Here is a 16,053-nt window from a genome sequence, read left to right on the forward strand (position 1 = left end):
TCAAAGATGTAGCAGAACAAACAAAAAAAAGTAAGATAATCTTTTTTTATGCTGATTATATGTTGAAACAATGTCAGATTTATTGGGCTAAATAAAACTTTTATTATTAAAATTAATTTCACCTTTTCTTGTAATGTAGCTACTGGTGATTTTAAAATTACGTAAGTGGCTTACATTCTATTTTTATTGGATGGTACTGGTCTAGCCCTTCCTTCCAAAGCAACAAGAAGAGTCAGTGTGGGTTTTTAAAACTCTCGAGCTCCACATAATCTGGTCCAAACCCTTCTTCTTACCGATGAGGGAATGAGAGAGGAAAGGGGCAGGGGCGCCACAAGAGAGCGAGGGGCACTGTAGGGGCTCCAGGGTCCAGTGCAGAGGCAGCCCTGACTCTCACTCCCACTGCCCCAGACAGAATGGAACGGACACCATGATCACAAGTGGCATTAAGTCTCTGAGATTCCCCATATTACATAACAGCATCCATAAATAGTATAAGGAGTAAATGAGGTAGTGACGTTGGAAAACACGGACAGCCGGCACTATTGCCATTGAGTTGCGGTTCCCACGACTGATTAAGCTGCCTACAGATACTAAGTTCCCATTTTGCTTAAGCATCAGAGGAGAGCAGGACTAAGAAGTATCTTTTAAGAAATTTCTAGAAGGAAGAGGGATGCTATCTACAAAGTCCAGTAAACTATTTACCAAATACCCAAAAGATGGTGTGCGGTCCCTTGTTCTAGATGGATGAATGAGGGGGTGGGGTGCAAGAGACAGTGACCGAGTCTAGGTGATCTATGCACGCAATAACAACTTCAAAATTCACTAACAGCAACACACATATAGTGCTTATGATGCGACGTGCTATCCTCAGAGTGTCACAATGACTTTATAACAGGCATCGCTACAGGACTAATTTTCGGAGGCACAAGAAAATATACGATTTATTTGAAAGTGCGATTACACTGAAAATAATTCCTGTTTACCAAATTATCTGCTATCTGAAAAACGTAACACACAAGATGATGTTGAGAGAAAACAGTAAGTCAGATTCAAAGGTCTGAGAGCTATTTTACCAACAGTGAATCTTAGCAAATACAATTTCCATTAAATTCAAGGAAAAAAACTTGACATCTTCCCCCAGGGCAGGGGTGGGGTATGAGGGGGGGGGGGCACTGGCAGGTAGGCAAAGTGTAGTCTGCAGACAGGAAGGTGGCCAATGCCAGGGAGAAGTTCAAGTGTCCGGACCCGCAGCCCAGACAGGAGGCTTCCCAAGGGAATGCACTTAGGGCCTCGCCTGCCTGCCAACCGCCCTTGGAAACCCTGCCACACGGCCCAGAACCCACTCCCTGAAATCAAGAGCAGAGGGGAGACGCAGCAGAGCAGACGGGCAGGACCGAGTGCGGCTTCTCAGACAGGGTTCGGCGTACAAAACAAATTACTCTCTGGGGAGAAGTGGTGGGAAAGGGAGGAGAAGGCGGACGGCTTATGTGGGGGAAAGAAAGGGTCAAGGTGAAAGAAACCACAAAGACTCAGCTAAGCAGACAGCATTAAAAGGACAAGCAAATCCTGGAGGAAAACAGGTGTCGATGAAAAAACCACAGCACAAGAACCACAGTGCTGAGCAAGGCCAGCCTGGCCATCTAGTATTTTATCTACCCCACTGCGCTTTCCCAGCGAGCAGCATGGAGCTGGGGCTGGGCTGGGGCTGCGGGGGTGGCAGGAAGGGTATTCTCCAACCCACACCACGCAACACAGCACTTGCCTTCTGACCGTCCCATGTCAGAAACTGGGGAAGGAGGAGCACACATCTGAGCCACCCGTGGGTGCGCAGAAAGCCAGAAGGGGAGCTGGCAAGGCTCCCAGTGGCCAGCTTCCTGGGCAATCAAGACACCCAGAGGGTAACTGCTTTGGGGCCGGAGTCACCTTAGACCAGTGAGCGATGCTAGGTTAGCCCAGAGGTAACCCAGACCACACAGCACGGGGACCCCTTCCCACCCAGCCAGCAAAAGCAGCCCAGCTCCTCGGCAAGCTGGGGAACCTCCCACTGGCTAAGCCTGAAGAACTCACAACGCATCTGATCGTGCGGCGGGGACAGGAGCGAGGGTCCTCGGTGACATCAGCTGCCCACAAACCGTGAGCCAGACGCATCGGCCACTTCATGGACGCTGCCCTCTCACCCAGAGCTATTTTAATCCCAATTTTACCAATAGAGAAACCAAGGGCATACCCCTTAAATACAGACAATGCTTATGTGTCAACTATACCCCAATGAAAACAGAAAAAGTTATTTTTAAATTATCATTTTGGGGGCCCCTGGGTGGCTCAGTGGTTGAGCATCTGCCTTGGGCTCAGGTCGTGACCTCGGGGTCCTGGAATTGGGTCCCGCGTGGGACCCACGGGGAGCCTGCTTCTCCCTCTGCCTGTGTCTCTGCCTCTCTCATGAATAAGGAAAATCTTAATAAAAAATAAAATATCATTTTGATTATGAAAATATACTATTCGAATACCGAAGGGGCAGAGGGGACACAAGGCAGGTGACTTGTCCAGTGTCACCAAGCTGCTAAGTGGCAGGAGGAGGGTTCAAAAAGAGTCTATGTGCATCTCCACTCAGCCACCTGCAGTGGAAATCACGAATCCTCCTCCTTCTGTTAAGGGTCTTCTGATGAGGGATCCCTGGGGGGCTCGGCGGTTTGGCGCCTGCCTAGGGCCTGCTCCTGGAGACACCGGATCCAGTCCCATGTCGGGCTCCCTGCAGGGAGCCTGCTTCTCTCCCTCCCTCTCTCTCTCTCTGCCTAGGTCTCTGCCTCTCTGTGTGTCTCTCATTAATAAATAAAATCTTTTTTTCTTTTGTTAAAGGCTCTTCTGATGGGCACCGGCGCCCGTTTCCACCGTGGATCCCTCTGCCCAGCAGCAGCGGAACACCCGGACCTGCCCTCGCTCGCAGGCGGCTACCTGGAAAACCAGCCGGTCCCATGCAGCGCGCAGACTGTACCCCACCGTACAGAAGGGGTGCTCCGGGAGGGGCGTGTGGGCACTTCCCGGCGTCCCCGCGCGGGCACAGTGGCCGTGTTGGCGTCCCGCCGGGTGGACCGGAGAGGGCCGCACACCGCTACCTCCGCACGCGGCCACCTGCCCAGACGATGGTGACAAGGCTGCTCAGGCGGCGTGGACGCCGGGCCTGCCACAGGAGTTCCGTTTCTCCCGTAAGCGCAGGTTACGCAGGAGTCACCAGCCAGCACGGCCACCGGGCCGCTGGGACTGTGACCCGCCCGGCCTGCGGGGCGCTGTCGCCGGCACACCCTCTCCTTTCCAGGATGCTCTTATTTCTCTTACCACGTCTCACAAACTGCGGCCTTAACCTTAACGACGCATCCGCACGGCCCGGAGAGTCAGCTTTCGCCCCCAGCGGGTGGCTGTCCCCTGCCGCGAAAACCCCTGGCCAAACCCAAAGGGACAAGTGTCAGTGGGCCCCGTGCAGCCAGCTGCCACCTGTGGCTAAAATACCACAGGTTCTAAGACGTCCATGACCTCTTGGGGGGGAACTCTCAAACGGAGCCAGTCTCCAGGGGTTAATTTAATTACTGAAAATGTTCATTTCTTTCTCTTTTTTTTAAACCAAGCAGCCTAGGAAGCCTCAGGCTAAGTGACTGTCATGGGTACAGAAAGGTTTCAATGTTGCACAGCTCGGAAGAGTGTATGTGATTTTATTAAAATGCCTCAGAGCCTCTGCTCTCCTGCCCGGAGCCAGACGGGCAGTGTTCGACTTTGGGGGGGGGGGCATGACCCCGGCAGAGAAGCCTCCCGTTCACAAGAAGCACAAAAAGGGAGGGTAATTCCCCAAACGTTGAGAAATAACAACACACAAAAAAATAATAAATAAATAAATAACAAGACGCTTTAGCCACTGGAATATCAAATTACAAAGGCAAAGTTGCTCAGATTGGCCACTTCGATGCACTACATGGGCAGGGCCTCTGCAGCTCCTGGGGGGGTGGGGGGGGACAAGGGCGTCTGCGAGGACAGGCGGGGGTCTGGGGGGCAACGAGCGGGAACCAGTGCCCCTGGGACAGAACGATTCCAGGAGATGCCACAGAGAAATGCAAACGGGGAGAAGGTTCACGAATTACAGGCCATCGATGCCCATTTGGGGAGCTCACCTTAAGAAGGGAAGACGCTTGAAGTCCTTTTTTTTTCCCCTCCCTCCCTTTGGACTGGAGAACCGAAGGCACCAGAAACAAAATCCCGAAGTACAAAAGGACATGCGGCTTAAAAGCCCACTGTCCCCGGGTCCCCAGGAGCCTCTGGGCAAGCGCGGCCGGTGCTGGGGTGCTGGGGTGCTCGGGGGCGGTCCTGCCGCAGGGGGACCGGTCGGCGCCTGCACCTGGGCCGCAGCCGCAGCCTTGACACCACGGACATTGGACATTTTGAGAATCAGCTTGGTCTTTTCTTTTTTTTTTCTTTTCGGAAAGCCAGTTTACGAGTATATTCAAGACCCTTGGAAGGGTTCCGTGAGATGAGAACGGTTTTTATACCCACTGCGCTCTCGCTGCCCCTTTCCTCTCCCGCGGAGGAGAGCTTTCCAGAGGCTACAGGACATGGTATTTTGCAAAAGACTGACCTCCGAGGCCGACAGGCAAATTCAGCTGTCTTCTATGAGGTCCGATATTCAAGAGAGTTGCCAAGAACGTAAACAGCACAGGGGCGCCTGGCTCGCTCAGTCAGCCGAGCCTGTGACTCTTGATCTCGGGGTTGTGAGTTCAAGTCCCACATCAGGTGTAGAGATGACTTTAAAAATAAATTTTTTTTTTAAGATTTTATCTTTATGAGAGACACAGAGAGAGAGAGAGAGAGAGAGGCAGAGACACAGAGGGAGAAGCAGCCTCCATGCAGGGATCCCGACATGGGACTCGATCTTGGGTCTCCAGGATCACACCTTGGGCTGAAGGCAAGTGCTAAACCGCTGAGCCACCCAGGCTGCCCAAAATAAAATCTTTAAAAAAAAAAAAAAAAAGAACATAAACAATACCAATCTTTTCACTAAGATTTTTTCTTTGGAGGGGAAGAATAGTTACCTTTCATTAAAATATTAATGTTACCTTTCATAAATTAATAAGTTACCTTTCATAAAATATTAATCCATTAAAATAATATTTTATTATTGACACTACCTTTTAATATTATGGTTGTTTTTAAATGACTTTTTAAAAGATTTTATTTATTCATGAGACACACAGAGAGAGAGAGAGAGGCAGAGACATAGGCAGAAGAAGCAGGCTCCCTGCAGGGAGCCCGATGTGGGACTGGATCCCAGAACTCCAGGATGACGCCCTGGGCTAAAGGAAGGCGCTCAACTGCTGAGCCACCAGGGGTCCCTGTTTTTAAATGATTTAACAAATATTTAAACACTTCTCCATTTTAATTTCTTTAAAAAAAATTTTTTTAAAGACTTTCATTTATTCCTTTATTTAGAGAGAGAGAGAGAAAGCATGCAAGCAGGGGGGAGACACAGATGGAGAGAATCCTAAGCAGACTCTGCACTAAGCATGGAGCCCGACATGGGGCTCAATGCCACGACCCCGAGATCACGACCTGAGCGAAAACCATGACCCGGATGCCCAACCGACTGAGCCACCCAGGCGCCCCTCCATTTTACTTCCAGCACAGTAAATATTGACAGATATAACCCATATAAGCCAAGGCTCTTGGGGTCTTCAGTGATTTTTTTCAGCATATAAAGAGATGCTGGAACTGGAAGGTTTAGGATCCTGTTCCTTCTTTTTCCACTTAATGTATCATGGAAACTCCTCTATCACTGTTTTTTCTAGTTTGAACTAGAAACTTTGAACTAGTTTCTAGAAACTAGAAACTGCTTCCCCCCGGAAGCAGACTGGGTGACAAGGACCCAGAGTGAGTAGCTTCTCTGGGAGGGGACGGTGAGGGCCACGGTAGTGTGCTTCCGTGGGGAAGGAGCGCCCCGTGTACAGGTAGGGCTGAGGGCACTAGAGGGGCGGCCCCCTGTGCCCATCGGGGCCAGCTCCCGGGGTGCAGGCGCACTATGCCATTCTCTGGGACCCCTCTCCCCACTGCCCTGCACGCTCAGAGGAGAATCCATACTTTACACTGTGTAGAAGATGCCGCGTGGAAAGAACTTTACAGTAAACTAACTTCTCTAACAATCCTATGAGGTAGGGACTCCTGTTGGTCTCATTTTACACGTTTGGAAACTGAGGCACGCTTTTAGAGACAAAAAGGACCTTGGAGACGATCTCGTTTCCCACGTCTGGGATCCCAGGCTCAGGAAGGCTGGGAACATGCTCAAGCCTCCCTGCCCGGGGCTCTGGGGAGCACACCCCCCACTGTGTGCCAGCGGGGGCACTGTCCTCTGCAGGGGACGACGGACCACACAACTTCTTTACAGGGACTGATCGCAAGCAATCCAAGTAGAGACAGAGGGCCTGGATAAGGAAGACGGGACTCTGGGAACCTCTGTCAGAGGGGAGGATGGGTCAACTACTGTAAGATAAAAGTAACAGGAAGGAAAGAGCACTCAGAACCCCAAGGTTCGGAGATATTACATTAGGGTTTCCATAACAACCATAACTCACTCAAATCTAGTAAACACGGGCCGCCTGCCACAGCTGCGCAGCCCACCAATGCTCACCGTTTTGCAACCTGGATACAAATAATTTCCAGCTCTGACATATACTTACCAGACTTTTCTCTTTTGCAGGGTGGGTAGAGGAGAGAAATAACATTAAAGCAAATTCTAGGGGGAGAAAGAATCTACTTTGAAAATAACTTTGTAAGGGACGCCTGGGTGGCTCCGCCGCCGTTGAGCATCTGCCTTTGGCCCAGGGCGTGACCCCAGGGTCCCGGGGTCGAGCCCCACCTCCGGCTCCCGCATGGAGCCTGCTTCTCCCTCTGCCTGTGTCTCTGCCTGTCTCTCTGTGTCTCTCATGAATAGGTGAATAAAATCTTTAAAAAAAAGAAAAGAAAAACTTTGTCAATGTTTAGCTGGGCAAATCTTGATCTTTCTCATCACCTTCTGCTTATAAGGGCCTATACCCAAATCCTTCTGTCACCTGCGGAGCCTCAGGCACTTGGAAGTTCTGATGTGCAGCGGCCACACTGAGGAAGGCAGAGGATCTCAGGCCAAGCGCAGGCAGGAATGAGTGTTAGCCTGAGGGTGGAAATCCTGGTGCAGAAGCCCTCCACAGCCATCAGCTGTTATTATTTACTGATAAACACAAAAGTTGCAGAGAAAGTGGGAGAGACAACAAACTGAATGTGACCTGGAATGAGATTCCCCACAGATCACCATTGTTATTTCCATTATACAAAGTTAGGAAGTCAACTTCCACACATTTTCTCAACACACGAATTCGACACCTCAATTGACAGAAGAGCTGAGCATTAAATTATGTGTAAAGATTCAAAATCAATTGTTCATTACAGGGCCAACCCAGTCAATAATAACATACTTCAAAGTTCGCTGGGGATATGTCAACTGCGTAATTAAAAACTGCCATAAAGCAGCTGGAAGGAAATATGCCAAAATGTTAATCACCTCCAATTAGGAGATTATGGATGATTTTTTTTCGTAAGATTTCCTTCTATTTTCCAAATGTTCTACAGTGGGCATCCAGTTCTTTGAAAATGAAAAAGAAACTTTCAAAAATGAAAAAATAAGAAGTATTACAATATGAAAACAGCACAGGCCCAGGCTATATTCTAACTTAGGCCTACAAACAACTAGATGCTAGTTATGTAAGATCAAATCATTTTAACTTTTAAACATTTAAAATGCTGATAATCTAAGAAACGAGAGAACAACTGACAAATCAGGAAAAACCTTTCATTTCATAACTGTCTCTGAATTATTGCCTCTGAAGGTAGAAAATGCTCCTCAGTGTAGGGAGGAGAGATTAGGAAAAAGTCTCAGCTCATAAGCCTGGGTGTGAATAAGAAGGTGAAGAGATCAGTTCTGAACCATAAGGAAATGTCATTTCCTAGCGGGTATATTATAGGCTCGGAGATTTGCCCGATACTTGAAGGGTTTTCAAAATAAGGCCAATTTTATGGGAAGAAAAAAAAAAAAAAAAAAAACCAACAAGACCAAAAAACCAGAGCACGGTCTTCTGAATCAGGGATGGAAGGCCAGGTCACTGGAGGGTTTGTGGCTGGCTGGGGAAACCAGTGGACTGGCCGGAAGCTTAGCAAGTTCACCAGGGCAGGGGCCTCCCTTTCGGGGTTTCTGTGCTCTGCATGACAACTGTTAAACGTGGCCCTTTCTTCAGCCTGTTCTCTGGTGTCCGAGAGATGTTCAGACCCGCCTCTGGGATCCTCCTCCCAACTCCTCAAAACTGGCCCCAACTGGGCAAGCAGAGGCCTGCTCTGAGGGGCCTGGCTGCAGGGACAAGCAGCGGGACGTAGAGGGGAGAGGGCAGGTCGGGAGGTCTGCAGAGCTGAGGAGCGGCTGAGCCAGAGAAGGGAAGGTGTGCTGAGGGCACTGGTTCAGGTGGGTAATAAGGACCTGACTTGGGGAATCCTTGTTGAGAGCTGAACACAAGCCACAGCAGGGAGAGCGGGGGTGACCTGGGGTGGGGACTCCTTGCCAAAGCCCCACTGCCTTTACAGGGGCACGGTCTCCTCCCTGAGTGTCCCACAGGTGTGCAAAGGACAACGCGCTCCCGTGCTGCTCAGCCGGGGCTGGGAGTGGCCAGGGGTCCTCTCCAGCACGTTCCTCCCGGAGAATCTGCGCCCGTGGGAGCAGGGAGGCGCCAGGGCCTGCGGCCGGCCAGGGCTCGCACAGGACCAGCAGCGGCCCAGAAATGGGAAGTACTTGGGCTTCCTGAAACCTCGAGGTTCGGGGCGCAGCCAGCTGACTCAGGACTCCGGCCCTCTCCCTCGGAAACGGCCGCCGAACGCGGCGCAGGCCACCGGGCTGAGGTGTGGTCCGGAAGACCAGGCCCCTGCGGCCCCGATCGGATCCTCCGCACCTCCCAAGGCCCGTTTCCAGAGCAGGGAGGCCAACTCTCCCCGGCGGCCCAGAAGAGCCCTGGGCTGGGAGCCGGAGACCCCGCAGCCGGTGGCTCAACAGTGTCGCCTCACACAAAGGCTAACGCCGAGGAAATACGCTCGGATCCGTTCCGAGGTAACCTGCGGAAGACACACTCAGGACTTAAGTTTATGGTCTAACAAAAACTCACCTCATCCCTTTCACAGCCGTCACAACTGATCTGACTTTGTGACACTCGTCATAGTGATTTTATTTATTTTTTAAGTGTATGTATCTTTTTTTTACGATTTTATTTATTTATTCCTGAGAGACACAGAGAGGCAGAGATAGGCAGAGGGAGAGGCAGGCTCCCTGTGGGAAGCCTGACGCGGGACTCGATCCCGGGACCCTGGGATCACACCCTGAGCCAAAGGCAGATGCTAAACCGCTGAGCCACCCAGGGATCCCCCAAGTGTATGTATTTGAGAGAGAGAGAGAGTGAGAGGGAGCAGAGCAAGCGAGAACATGAGTGGGGGGGGTGGGGGCAGAGGGAGAGGGAGAAGCAGACTCCTCGCAGGGCAGGGAGCCCCAGGTGGGGGCTCGATCCCAGGATCCTGGGATCAATGACCTGAGCCAAAGGTCACTGACTGAGCCACCCAGGCGCCCCTGTCAAATCGACTTTAAAAATTAAGCACAGGAAAGGAGGACAACAGCTCACATTCTGCAGTGCTGGCTCCTCGGTCTGTTTTACATATTAACCCACGGAATCCTCACAAGAGCCCTCTGATTTTGCAGGTGGAGAAGCAGGGAGAGCAGCGGAGAAGGCATCAGAGAAAGCAAAAAGAGGGAAGGAAGCAGGGTGGACTCAGGCTCCTCATTGGAGCCTTCCAGAAAGAGCTGGACCAAATGGGGCAGGGCCATCCCACACTCTGCCTCCTGCCTTCCCACTGAGCGCCGGTTTGCAGGCTGGGCTCTGATGCTGAGCAAGCCACCTGGCCAGATGGGCCCTTGGACCACCAGAGTAGGGACAAGTGCAGCTGATCCCGAAGAAAAGGGAATTCCCTACTGAACTCTAGGGTTAGAAAGATTCGGGTTAAAACCCTGGCTCCGCCTCTGTTCAGCTTATTAACACCCGGGACAAGTTGCTTACCAGGCCCTGGTTCTTTCTTCTGTAAAATGGAGCTCAACACACTACACTACCCCGAGAATTTTTGCAAAAACTACAAAGGAGAAAATGACTGGCACATTGCATTTAGTGAATGTTATCCGATATAAACCTTTAAAAAAAAAAAAAGAAAAGATTTTCAGAGTCATCTTAACAGTGGATATATTTTAAAGCTGCAAAATTAATATGGCTCAAAGCTTTTAAAAGTTTAGTAACTTAAAATAAAAGTTTAGTAATTTTTCTTTTAAATAAAAGGCACAGCAAAACTAACTGGAAGGGGATGGAATCAAATAAAATACTCTCCCTAAGGACAGAAGGAATGTTCCCATGCCATCTGCTCTTGCGGGGCTCGGGTCTCTGCGTTTACAGGACCGGCTGGGAGTCCTGGGGCTCTCAGAACTCGGCCCTCTTGGCAGTGGCATCCTGCCCCTGGGACTTGCAGGACATGTTTGCAATTTGTTTTTATTTTTAGACACATCTGCAAATGCAGTCTGAAAAATACCAGTCCTCGCAAAAACCAGGGCAATTTTCCCCCGAGTGTTCTAGAGCTGTAATTGTTGCTGCCTTCCTTAGAGCACAACCACGTCTTCCAGCATGCCTGCCTGCGGTCCGGCCTGAGCGTGACTGCGCGTGACGCCCTCCTCGGCTAGGCCATGGCTAGGCCGTTACCGTTAGCACCTTCCTGGGGCCCAGGAGGGGTCCCTTCCTCAGACATCAACCTGTAAGAGGCACCAGACTTACAACTTTAACCTGGGCACCCAGAAGCTGGGGCTCAAGGAGGAAAAGAGGGCCAGCACACCCCAGCAGTCACCCATGTGACTGACTGTACAGTGGTGACTAATTTTCCTAGGAGGTACAAGCTGAGTTTGCTCTGTACTTCCCACTTTTTCGAGTGCATGGTCTTGTGACCACATGAGCTAATTAGAGGTGGGGCAGAGTCTGGTGTAAATACCCCCCCAAGCCCAAGCCTCCGGCCTTCCATTCACCAGCTTCCATGCTCAAACCCACGGCCAGGGGCCGGCTCCACTGGAGGAGCAGGTGACTCTCCAGCTCTGGGGTGTGAGCTTGAGCCCCAGGTTGGGTGGAGACAGGACTCCTATAAATAAAAACTTAAAAATTTAACCAATAAGTAATTTATTCAAACTGAGCAATCAGTGCCCTTATAGATACTGATGCAACTGCATTTCACTGCCCACTGATACTGAAAATGAGAGGAGCGGGGCCACTGGTAGAGAACAAAAAACTAAGAGGATTGACTTCAAAACCCGTGTTTCAAGCTGGATTGAAAAGGAGGTGTGGGCAGGTTACCAGGTGAGCTGCTGAGAAAAACTCAGCGCTAAAACAATCACTCGGGGGCGGCTGGGGGCTCAGTCAGTTAAGCGTCTGCCTTCGGCCCAGGTCATGATCCCAGGGTCCTGGGACCGAGCCCCATGTCAGGCTCCCTACTCGGCCAGGAGTCTGCTTCTCCCTCTCCCTCTCCCTGCCACTCCCCCTGCTTGTGCGCTCTCTCAGTCAAATAAATAAATAAAATCTTTTAATAAATTAGTAAGTAAAACAAAAGTAAAAGGTCCGATCACTTAGTGACTAACACGCCAGGCATGAACCACCACTCCAAGTAAAATAGCACCTCTCCTGTTTGACATATGGAAGGCCCGATGCCAGCACGGAACACTCTTAGCATGGCATGTGGGGGTCATGTGTGGCAGCTAGTTCCAGAAACCACATGAGCTCTGAGCTGAAATAATGTTGCAAGAAATACTGGGGAAGGCGAGGGGTGGGGGAGCGCAAGAACAACTGTCCAATCTGAACCGGGAAAGAAACAACAAGACCAAAGTGATGCTCACAAAGCACATAAAATATCCCATTTGGGGGGGTGTGTGTTTTTACGTGACATTAAATCTTATTAAGGGGCACCTGGGTGGCTCAGTTGGTTAAGCATCTGCCTTTGGCTCAGGTCATGATCCCAGGGCCCCGGGATCGAGTCCCGCATCGCATCTGGCTCTCTGCTCAGCGAGGTGCCTACTTCTCCTTCTCCCTCTTCCTCTGTGCTCTCTCTCAAATCAATAAAATCTTTAAAAAAACAAAAACACTGGGGCACATGGGTGGCTCAGCTGGTTGGGCATCTTCCTTCAGCTTGGGTCATGATTCCAGGGTCCTGGGATGGAGTCCCCACATTGGGCTCCATGCTCAGTGGGGAGTCTGCTTCTCCATCTGCCTCTCCCCCTGCTTGTGTTCTCTCTCCTTTTCAAATAAATAAATAAAATCCTAAATATATATATCTATGTCATACAGTAAGATTTCCTCTCTGGGGGGAGGGGTGCACAGTTCTGTGAAAGATAACCACATATATACATCCCTGTAACCACCAGCAAGGGGAGGATACAAAGTCCCATCAACCAGAAGATCAATTCTACAAATAATTCCCCAAACTTCCTTTAGCCGGCAGGTAGCACAATGAATAATAAGGGGAGCAACTATAATTCACCACCTGTCATCACAATCAGGTGCCAGGAAAAAAAAAACGCTACACCCCAACCTCCCATACACTAAACACCAAGTTATTTTTGCTGGTTGGCTAGCAACCTTCTTGTGTTTCTCCATTATAAAATTCTGAGGTATTTAAAAGACACATCCCCAGATTTTTCATCGTGGTGTCAATTCAATTCATAAAAGCTTCTTGTTTCCTTCCTCATTGCTTCAGGGGCTTTTTTTTTTTTTTTTCAGTCAGTTCTAAAAAGCGGCAGGTGGGACGTGATGCAGAGATTACATTTTCACCTAATCAAATCTGTCAGGGTTGATTCTAATTTTTCTCTTCGTAATTATTACACACTCTGCAATTCCTCCGCTCCTGCAAAGGATGCTTAGGAACCTGGAAGTGACCAAAAGGGGGACGGTATTGATAAATGGGGCAACGTGGTACACCCATCAACAGGTTATTGGGATGATCATCCTACTAGGTCCTAACTGGTCCCTCTTCTTTGCTGTAACTAAAGGGAAGGTCATAAAACTTTTGTTACATTACTTCATGGAGGGAATAGGTGTCTCCAGTAAAATAAGTAAGTACATATTAAAAAAAAAAAAAAAAAACCCACATTCAGTGGTGGGAGTTTTTACGTGACCGATATTAAATGCTCTGGTTTGATCCGTGAATCTCATTTCAAGGGCCACGCGGACCCCAGGGGACCCCCGGGCAGGGGTGGGCTGCACCGGCCCCGGCCTCCTTGTGGAACCCAAGAGGCTCTCCACTCCTCTGGCAAGTGTTTACTGAGCACCTACTGCACCATCAGGCACCGGGTTAGTGGCTGGGGATGCAACGCGGGGAGGACGCAGGAGTGTGCAGGCGCCTCTGCAGGGAGGGCGAGGGCCTGGCGGGGTCCTCTAGGGTGATATGAAACCGTGAGCTACGGACGGGTGATTAACCAAAACAGAACAAAAACCGAGGGGGTGGGGGTGCGGATAACAAAAGAACCTCCTCCTTTCCTCTCTCAGACACCCCAGCCGGCGGAGAGCTCACTCCCTGGCCTCAGTTTCCCGCAGCCACAGCTCCCCGGCGCGGCGGCCCGTCACAAGTCCCTTTGGGAAGTTGAACATTAGCAGCCGCGCCCCGTGCACCTCGCCCGGTAGCCGGTGCGGGATGGGGGGGGGGGGGACAGGGTCCCAGCCGGGCCACCTGGGCCGCCGCCCTCTCACCCCCGTACAAACACCTCGTTAAATAAAGCAGAGCCAAGGCCCCCCCCGGGGGAGCTGCAGCCCAGCTCGCGGCCGGGCGAGGGCAAAGCCTGCGTGGGAACCCGCGTCTGCAGCGAGAGGGAAGGGGGCGGCGAGCAGCGGCGGGCGCCCGGGCTGCACCCCGCGGGGCCGGGAAGGCCTCGCGCCAGGCCGGGTGCGCACACCCAGGGCGCCGGGCCCGCCTCCAGCTCCCGGGCAGCGGGAAGCGCGAACCGCGCCGTGGACGGCCCGGGGCGGGGGGGGGGGGGGGGGGGTGCTGCGCCCCCTGGCGGCGGGGCCCGTGCCCGCCCGCTCCCGGCCGCCGCCGCCGCCGCCGCCGCCGCCGGCCCAGCTCCATTTGCAGACTCGGGAGGCAGCGTCCCTGCGAACGGGGGCTCCTCCGGCCTCCGGCTCCCCGCTCGGCGGCGCCCTCCAGTCCCCGCCCCCTGCGCCCGCCCCGACACCCCCTCGCACACGCCGAGCCGCGAGCCCCGCCGCAGCCCCGCCGAGCCCAGCGCCGGCTCCGCCGAGCCTTCCGGCCGCCGCGGCCGCTCCATCGCGGCGCCGGGCGGGGGTGCGGGGCCCGCGCACGGCGCGAGTGGGGCGGCGGCGGCGGCGGCGGCGGCGGCGGCGGCGGCGGCGGCGGTGGTGGAGGCGGCGGCGGCGCGGGCCGTTCCACTCCGCGTCCCCCCGCCCGCCGGCGCGCGCTGCCCGAACGCCATGGAGCCGCCGCGCTCCGCGCTCCGAGCGGGCACAAAGGGGCGCGCGGCACAATGGGCGCGGCGAGCCCGTGGGGCCCCGGCGGCCCGGCCCGGCCCGGCCCGCGGGGGGGTGGGGGCGCCGCTCCCGGCGGGCGCGCTCCGGGCGGCCCCCTGCGCGCCCCCTGCCCGGCCCTGCCCGGCCCTGCCCCGGCTCCCGCCGCCCCGGCCGCGGCCCCCGCTCCCGCCCCCGCCCCCGCCCCCGCCCCCGCCCCGGCACGGGCGCCGCAGCCCGGTCCGCGCCGCACTCACCTGGGGCGCGAGTTGTGTACTTCGCCGAGCGGCCCGCGCCGAGGCCGGGCGCCACGTGGGGGTGGGGGGGTGGGGGGCGCGGGCCGGGGGCGGGGGCGGGCGGCGCGGCCCGGGAGGCGCTGGGGGCGGCGGGAGGGCGCCGTGTATTTTCCCCTCTTTGTGTGTGTCCGTGCGCTGCGCTCTCGCGTGACGTGACGGGACTCCGTGTGTCATTTCCGCACAAGGACACAGGAGCCCCCGCTGCAGTGGAACCACAACCCCTCCGCCCCCACCCCGCCCGCCCCTCCCCTCCCCCTCAGCGGGGCACACGCGGGACCGGCGGCGGCGGGGGCTGGGGCGGGGGCGGGGGCTGGGGCTGGGGCTGGGGCGCGCCCCGGGGACCCGCCGGCCCCGCGCTCGTCGGGCGCCGCTGCACGTGGGCCCGCGCGGGGCGGGGGCGGGGCGGGGCGGGGGCCGCGGACCCACGGCGCGCCCCGGGGCAGCGCGGCCGGCAACGTGCCTGCGCGCCGCGTGGCCGCCCCCCGCGAGCCATGGCTCCCAGCGCGGTGGCCCAGCCCCGAGGAGTTGGACCTGAAAAGCCTCTTTTTCCACTTTTTTTTTTTTTTTTTTTTTTTGCCCCTCCGCGGGACGGCGACTGTGCGAGGCGTCTCCTCCCCTCGCGCCCGCGTCCCTGCCCGGTGGGTGGCAGCCCGGCCGTGGCCCTCCCCTCCCCTCCCCTCCCCTCCGGGCGGGGGTTCCCGCGCCGCGATGCGCACAAAGACCTGGGGGCGCCGGGACCCCGCACCCCACCCCCTCCGGGGGGCCCCGGCCCGGCCCGCCTGCAGCCCGGCGGGGGCGCGGGAGACGCCGGCCCTGGCCACTGCCCCGGGCGGGGGGGCCGCCCCCCGGCGGGGGGGGGGAGCCCGAGCCGAGCCGAGCCTCGCAGCCCGAAAGTTTCGGGGTGTTTGAGGCGGACGCGGCCCGAGGCTCCGGAGCGCGCGCTCGCAGCCCCGAGCACGGAGCGGCCGCGGGGTGTCCGCGGTCACGAGCCCCCCGCGCGCTGGGCCGGGGCCGAGCCCAGCCTCCCCTCCCCTCCCCTCCCCTCCAGCTCCGGGCGCCGTGGGTTGCAAGTTGGCCGACCCGAAACCTACCCCTCGGGCATTCTCTGAAGTCCCGGGGACTTGCAAGGGGTG

General features: G+C 54.8%; 1 protein-coding gene across 1 annotated transcript in view; it reads right to left on the reverse strand.

Moving 5' to 3' along the window:
* The window catches only part of BEND3 (BEN domain containing 3), a 32,197-nt gene extending 17,260 nt beyond the window's left edge, over positions 1-14,937 (reverse strand). The window contains exon 1 of the mRNA XM_025444638.3: positions 14,882-14,937. The gene's annotated coding sequence lies outside the window, so the exon portion shown is untranslated. The remainder of the gene's footprint in view (positions 1-14,881) is intronic.
* Positions 14,938-16,053: the final 1,116 nt, after the last annotated feature.

The sequence above is a fragment of the Canis lupus genome, chromosome 12, assembly GCF_003254725.2.
Source record: "Canis lupus dingo isolate Sandy chromosome 12, ASM325472v2, whole genome shotgun sequence".
Classification (NCBI taxonomy): Eukaryota; Metazoa; Chordata; class Mammalia; order Carnivora; family Canidae; genus Canis; species Canis lupus.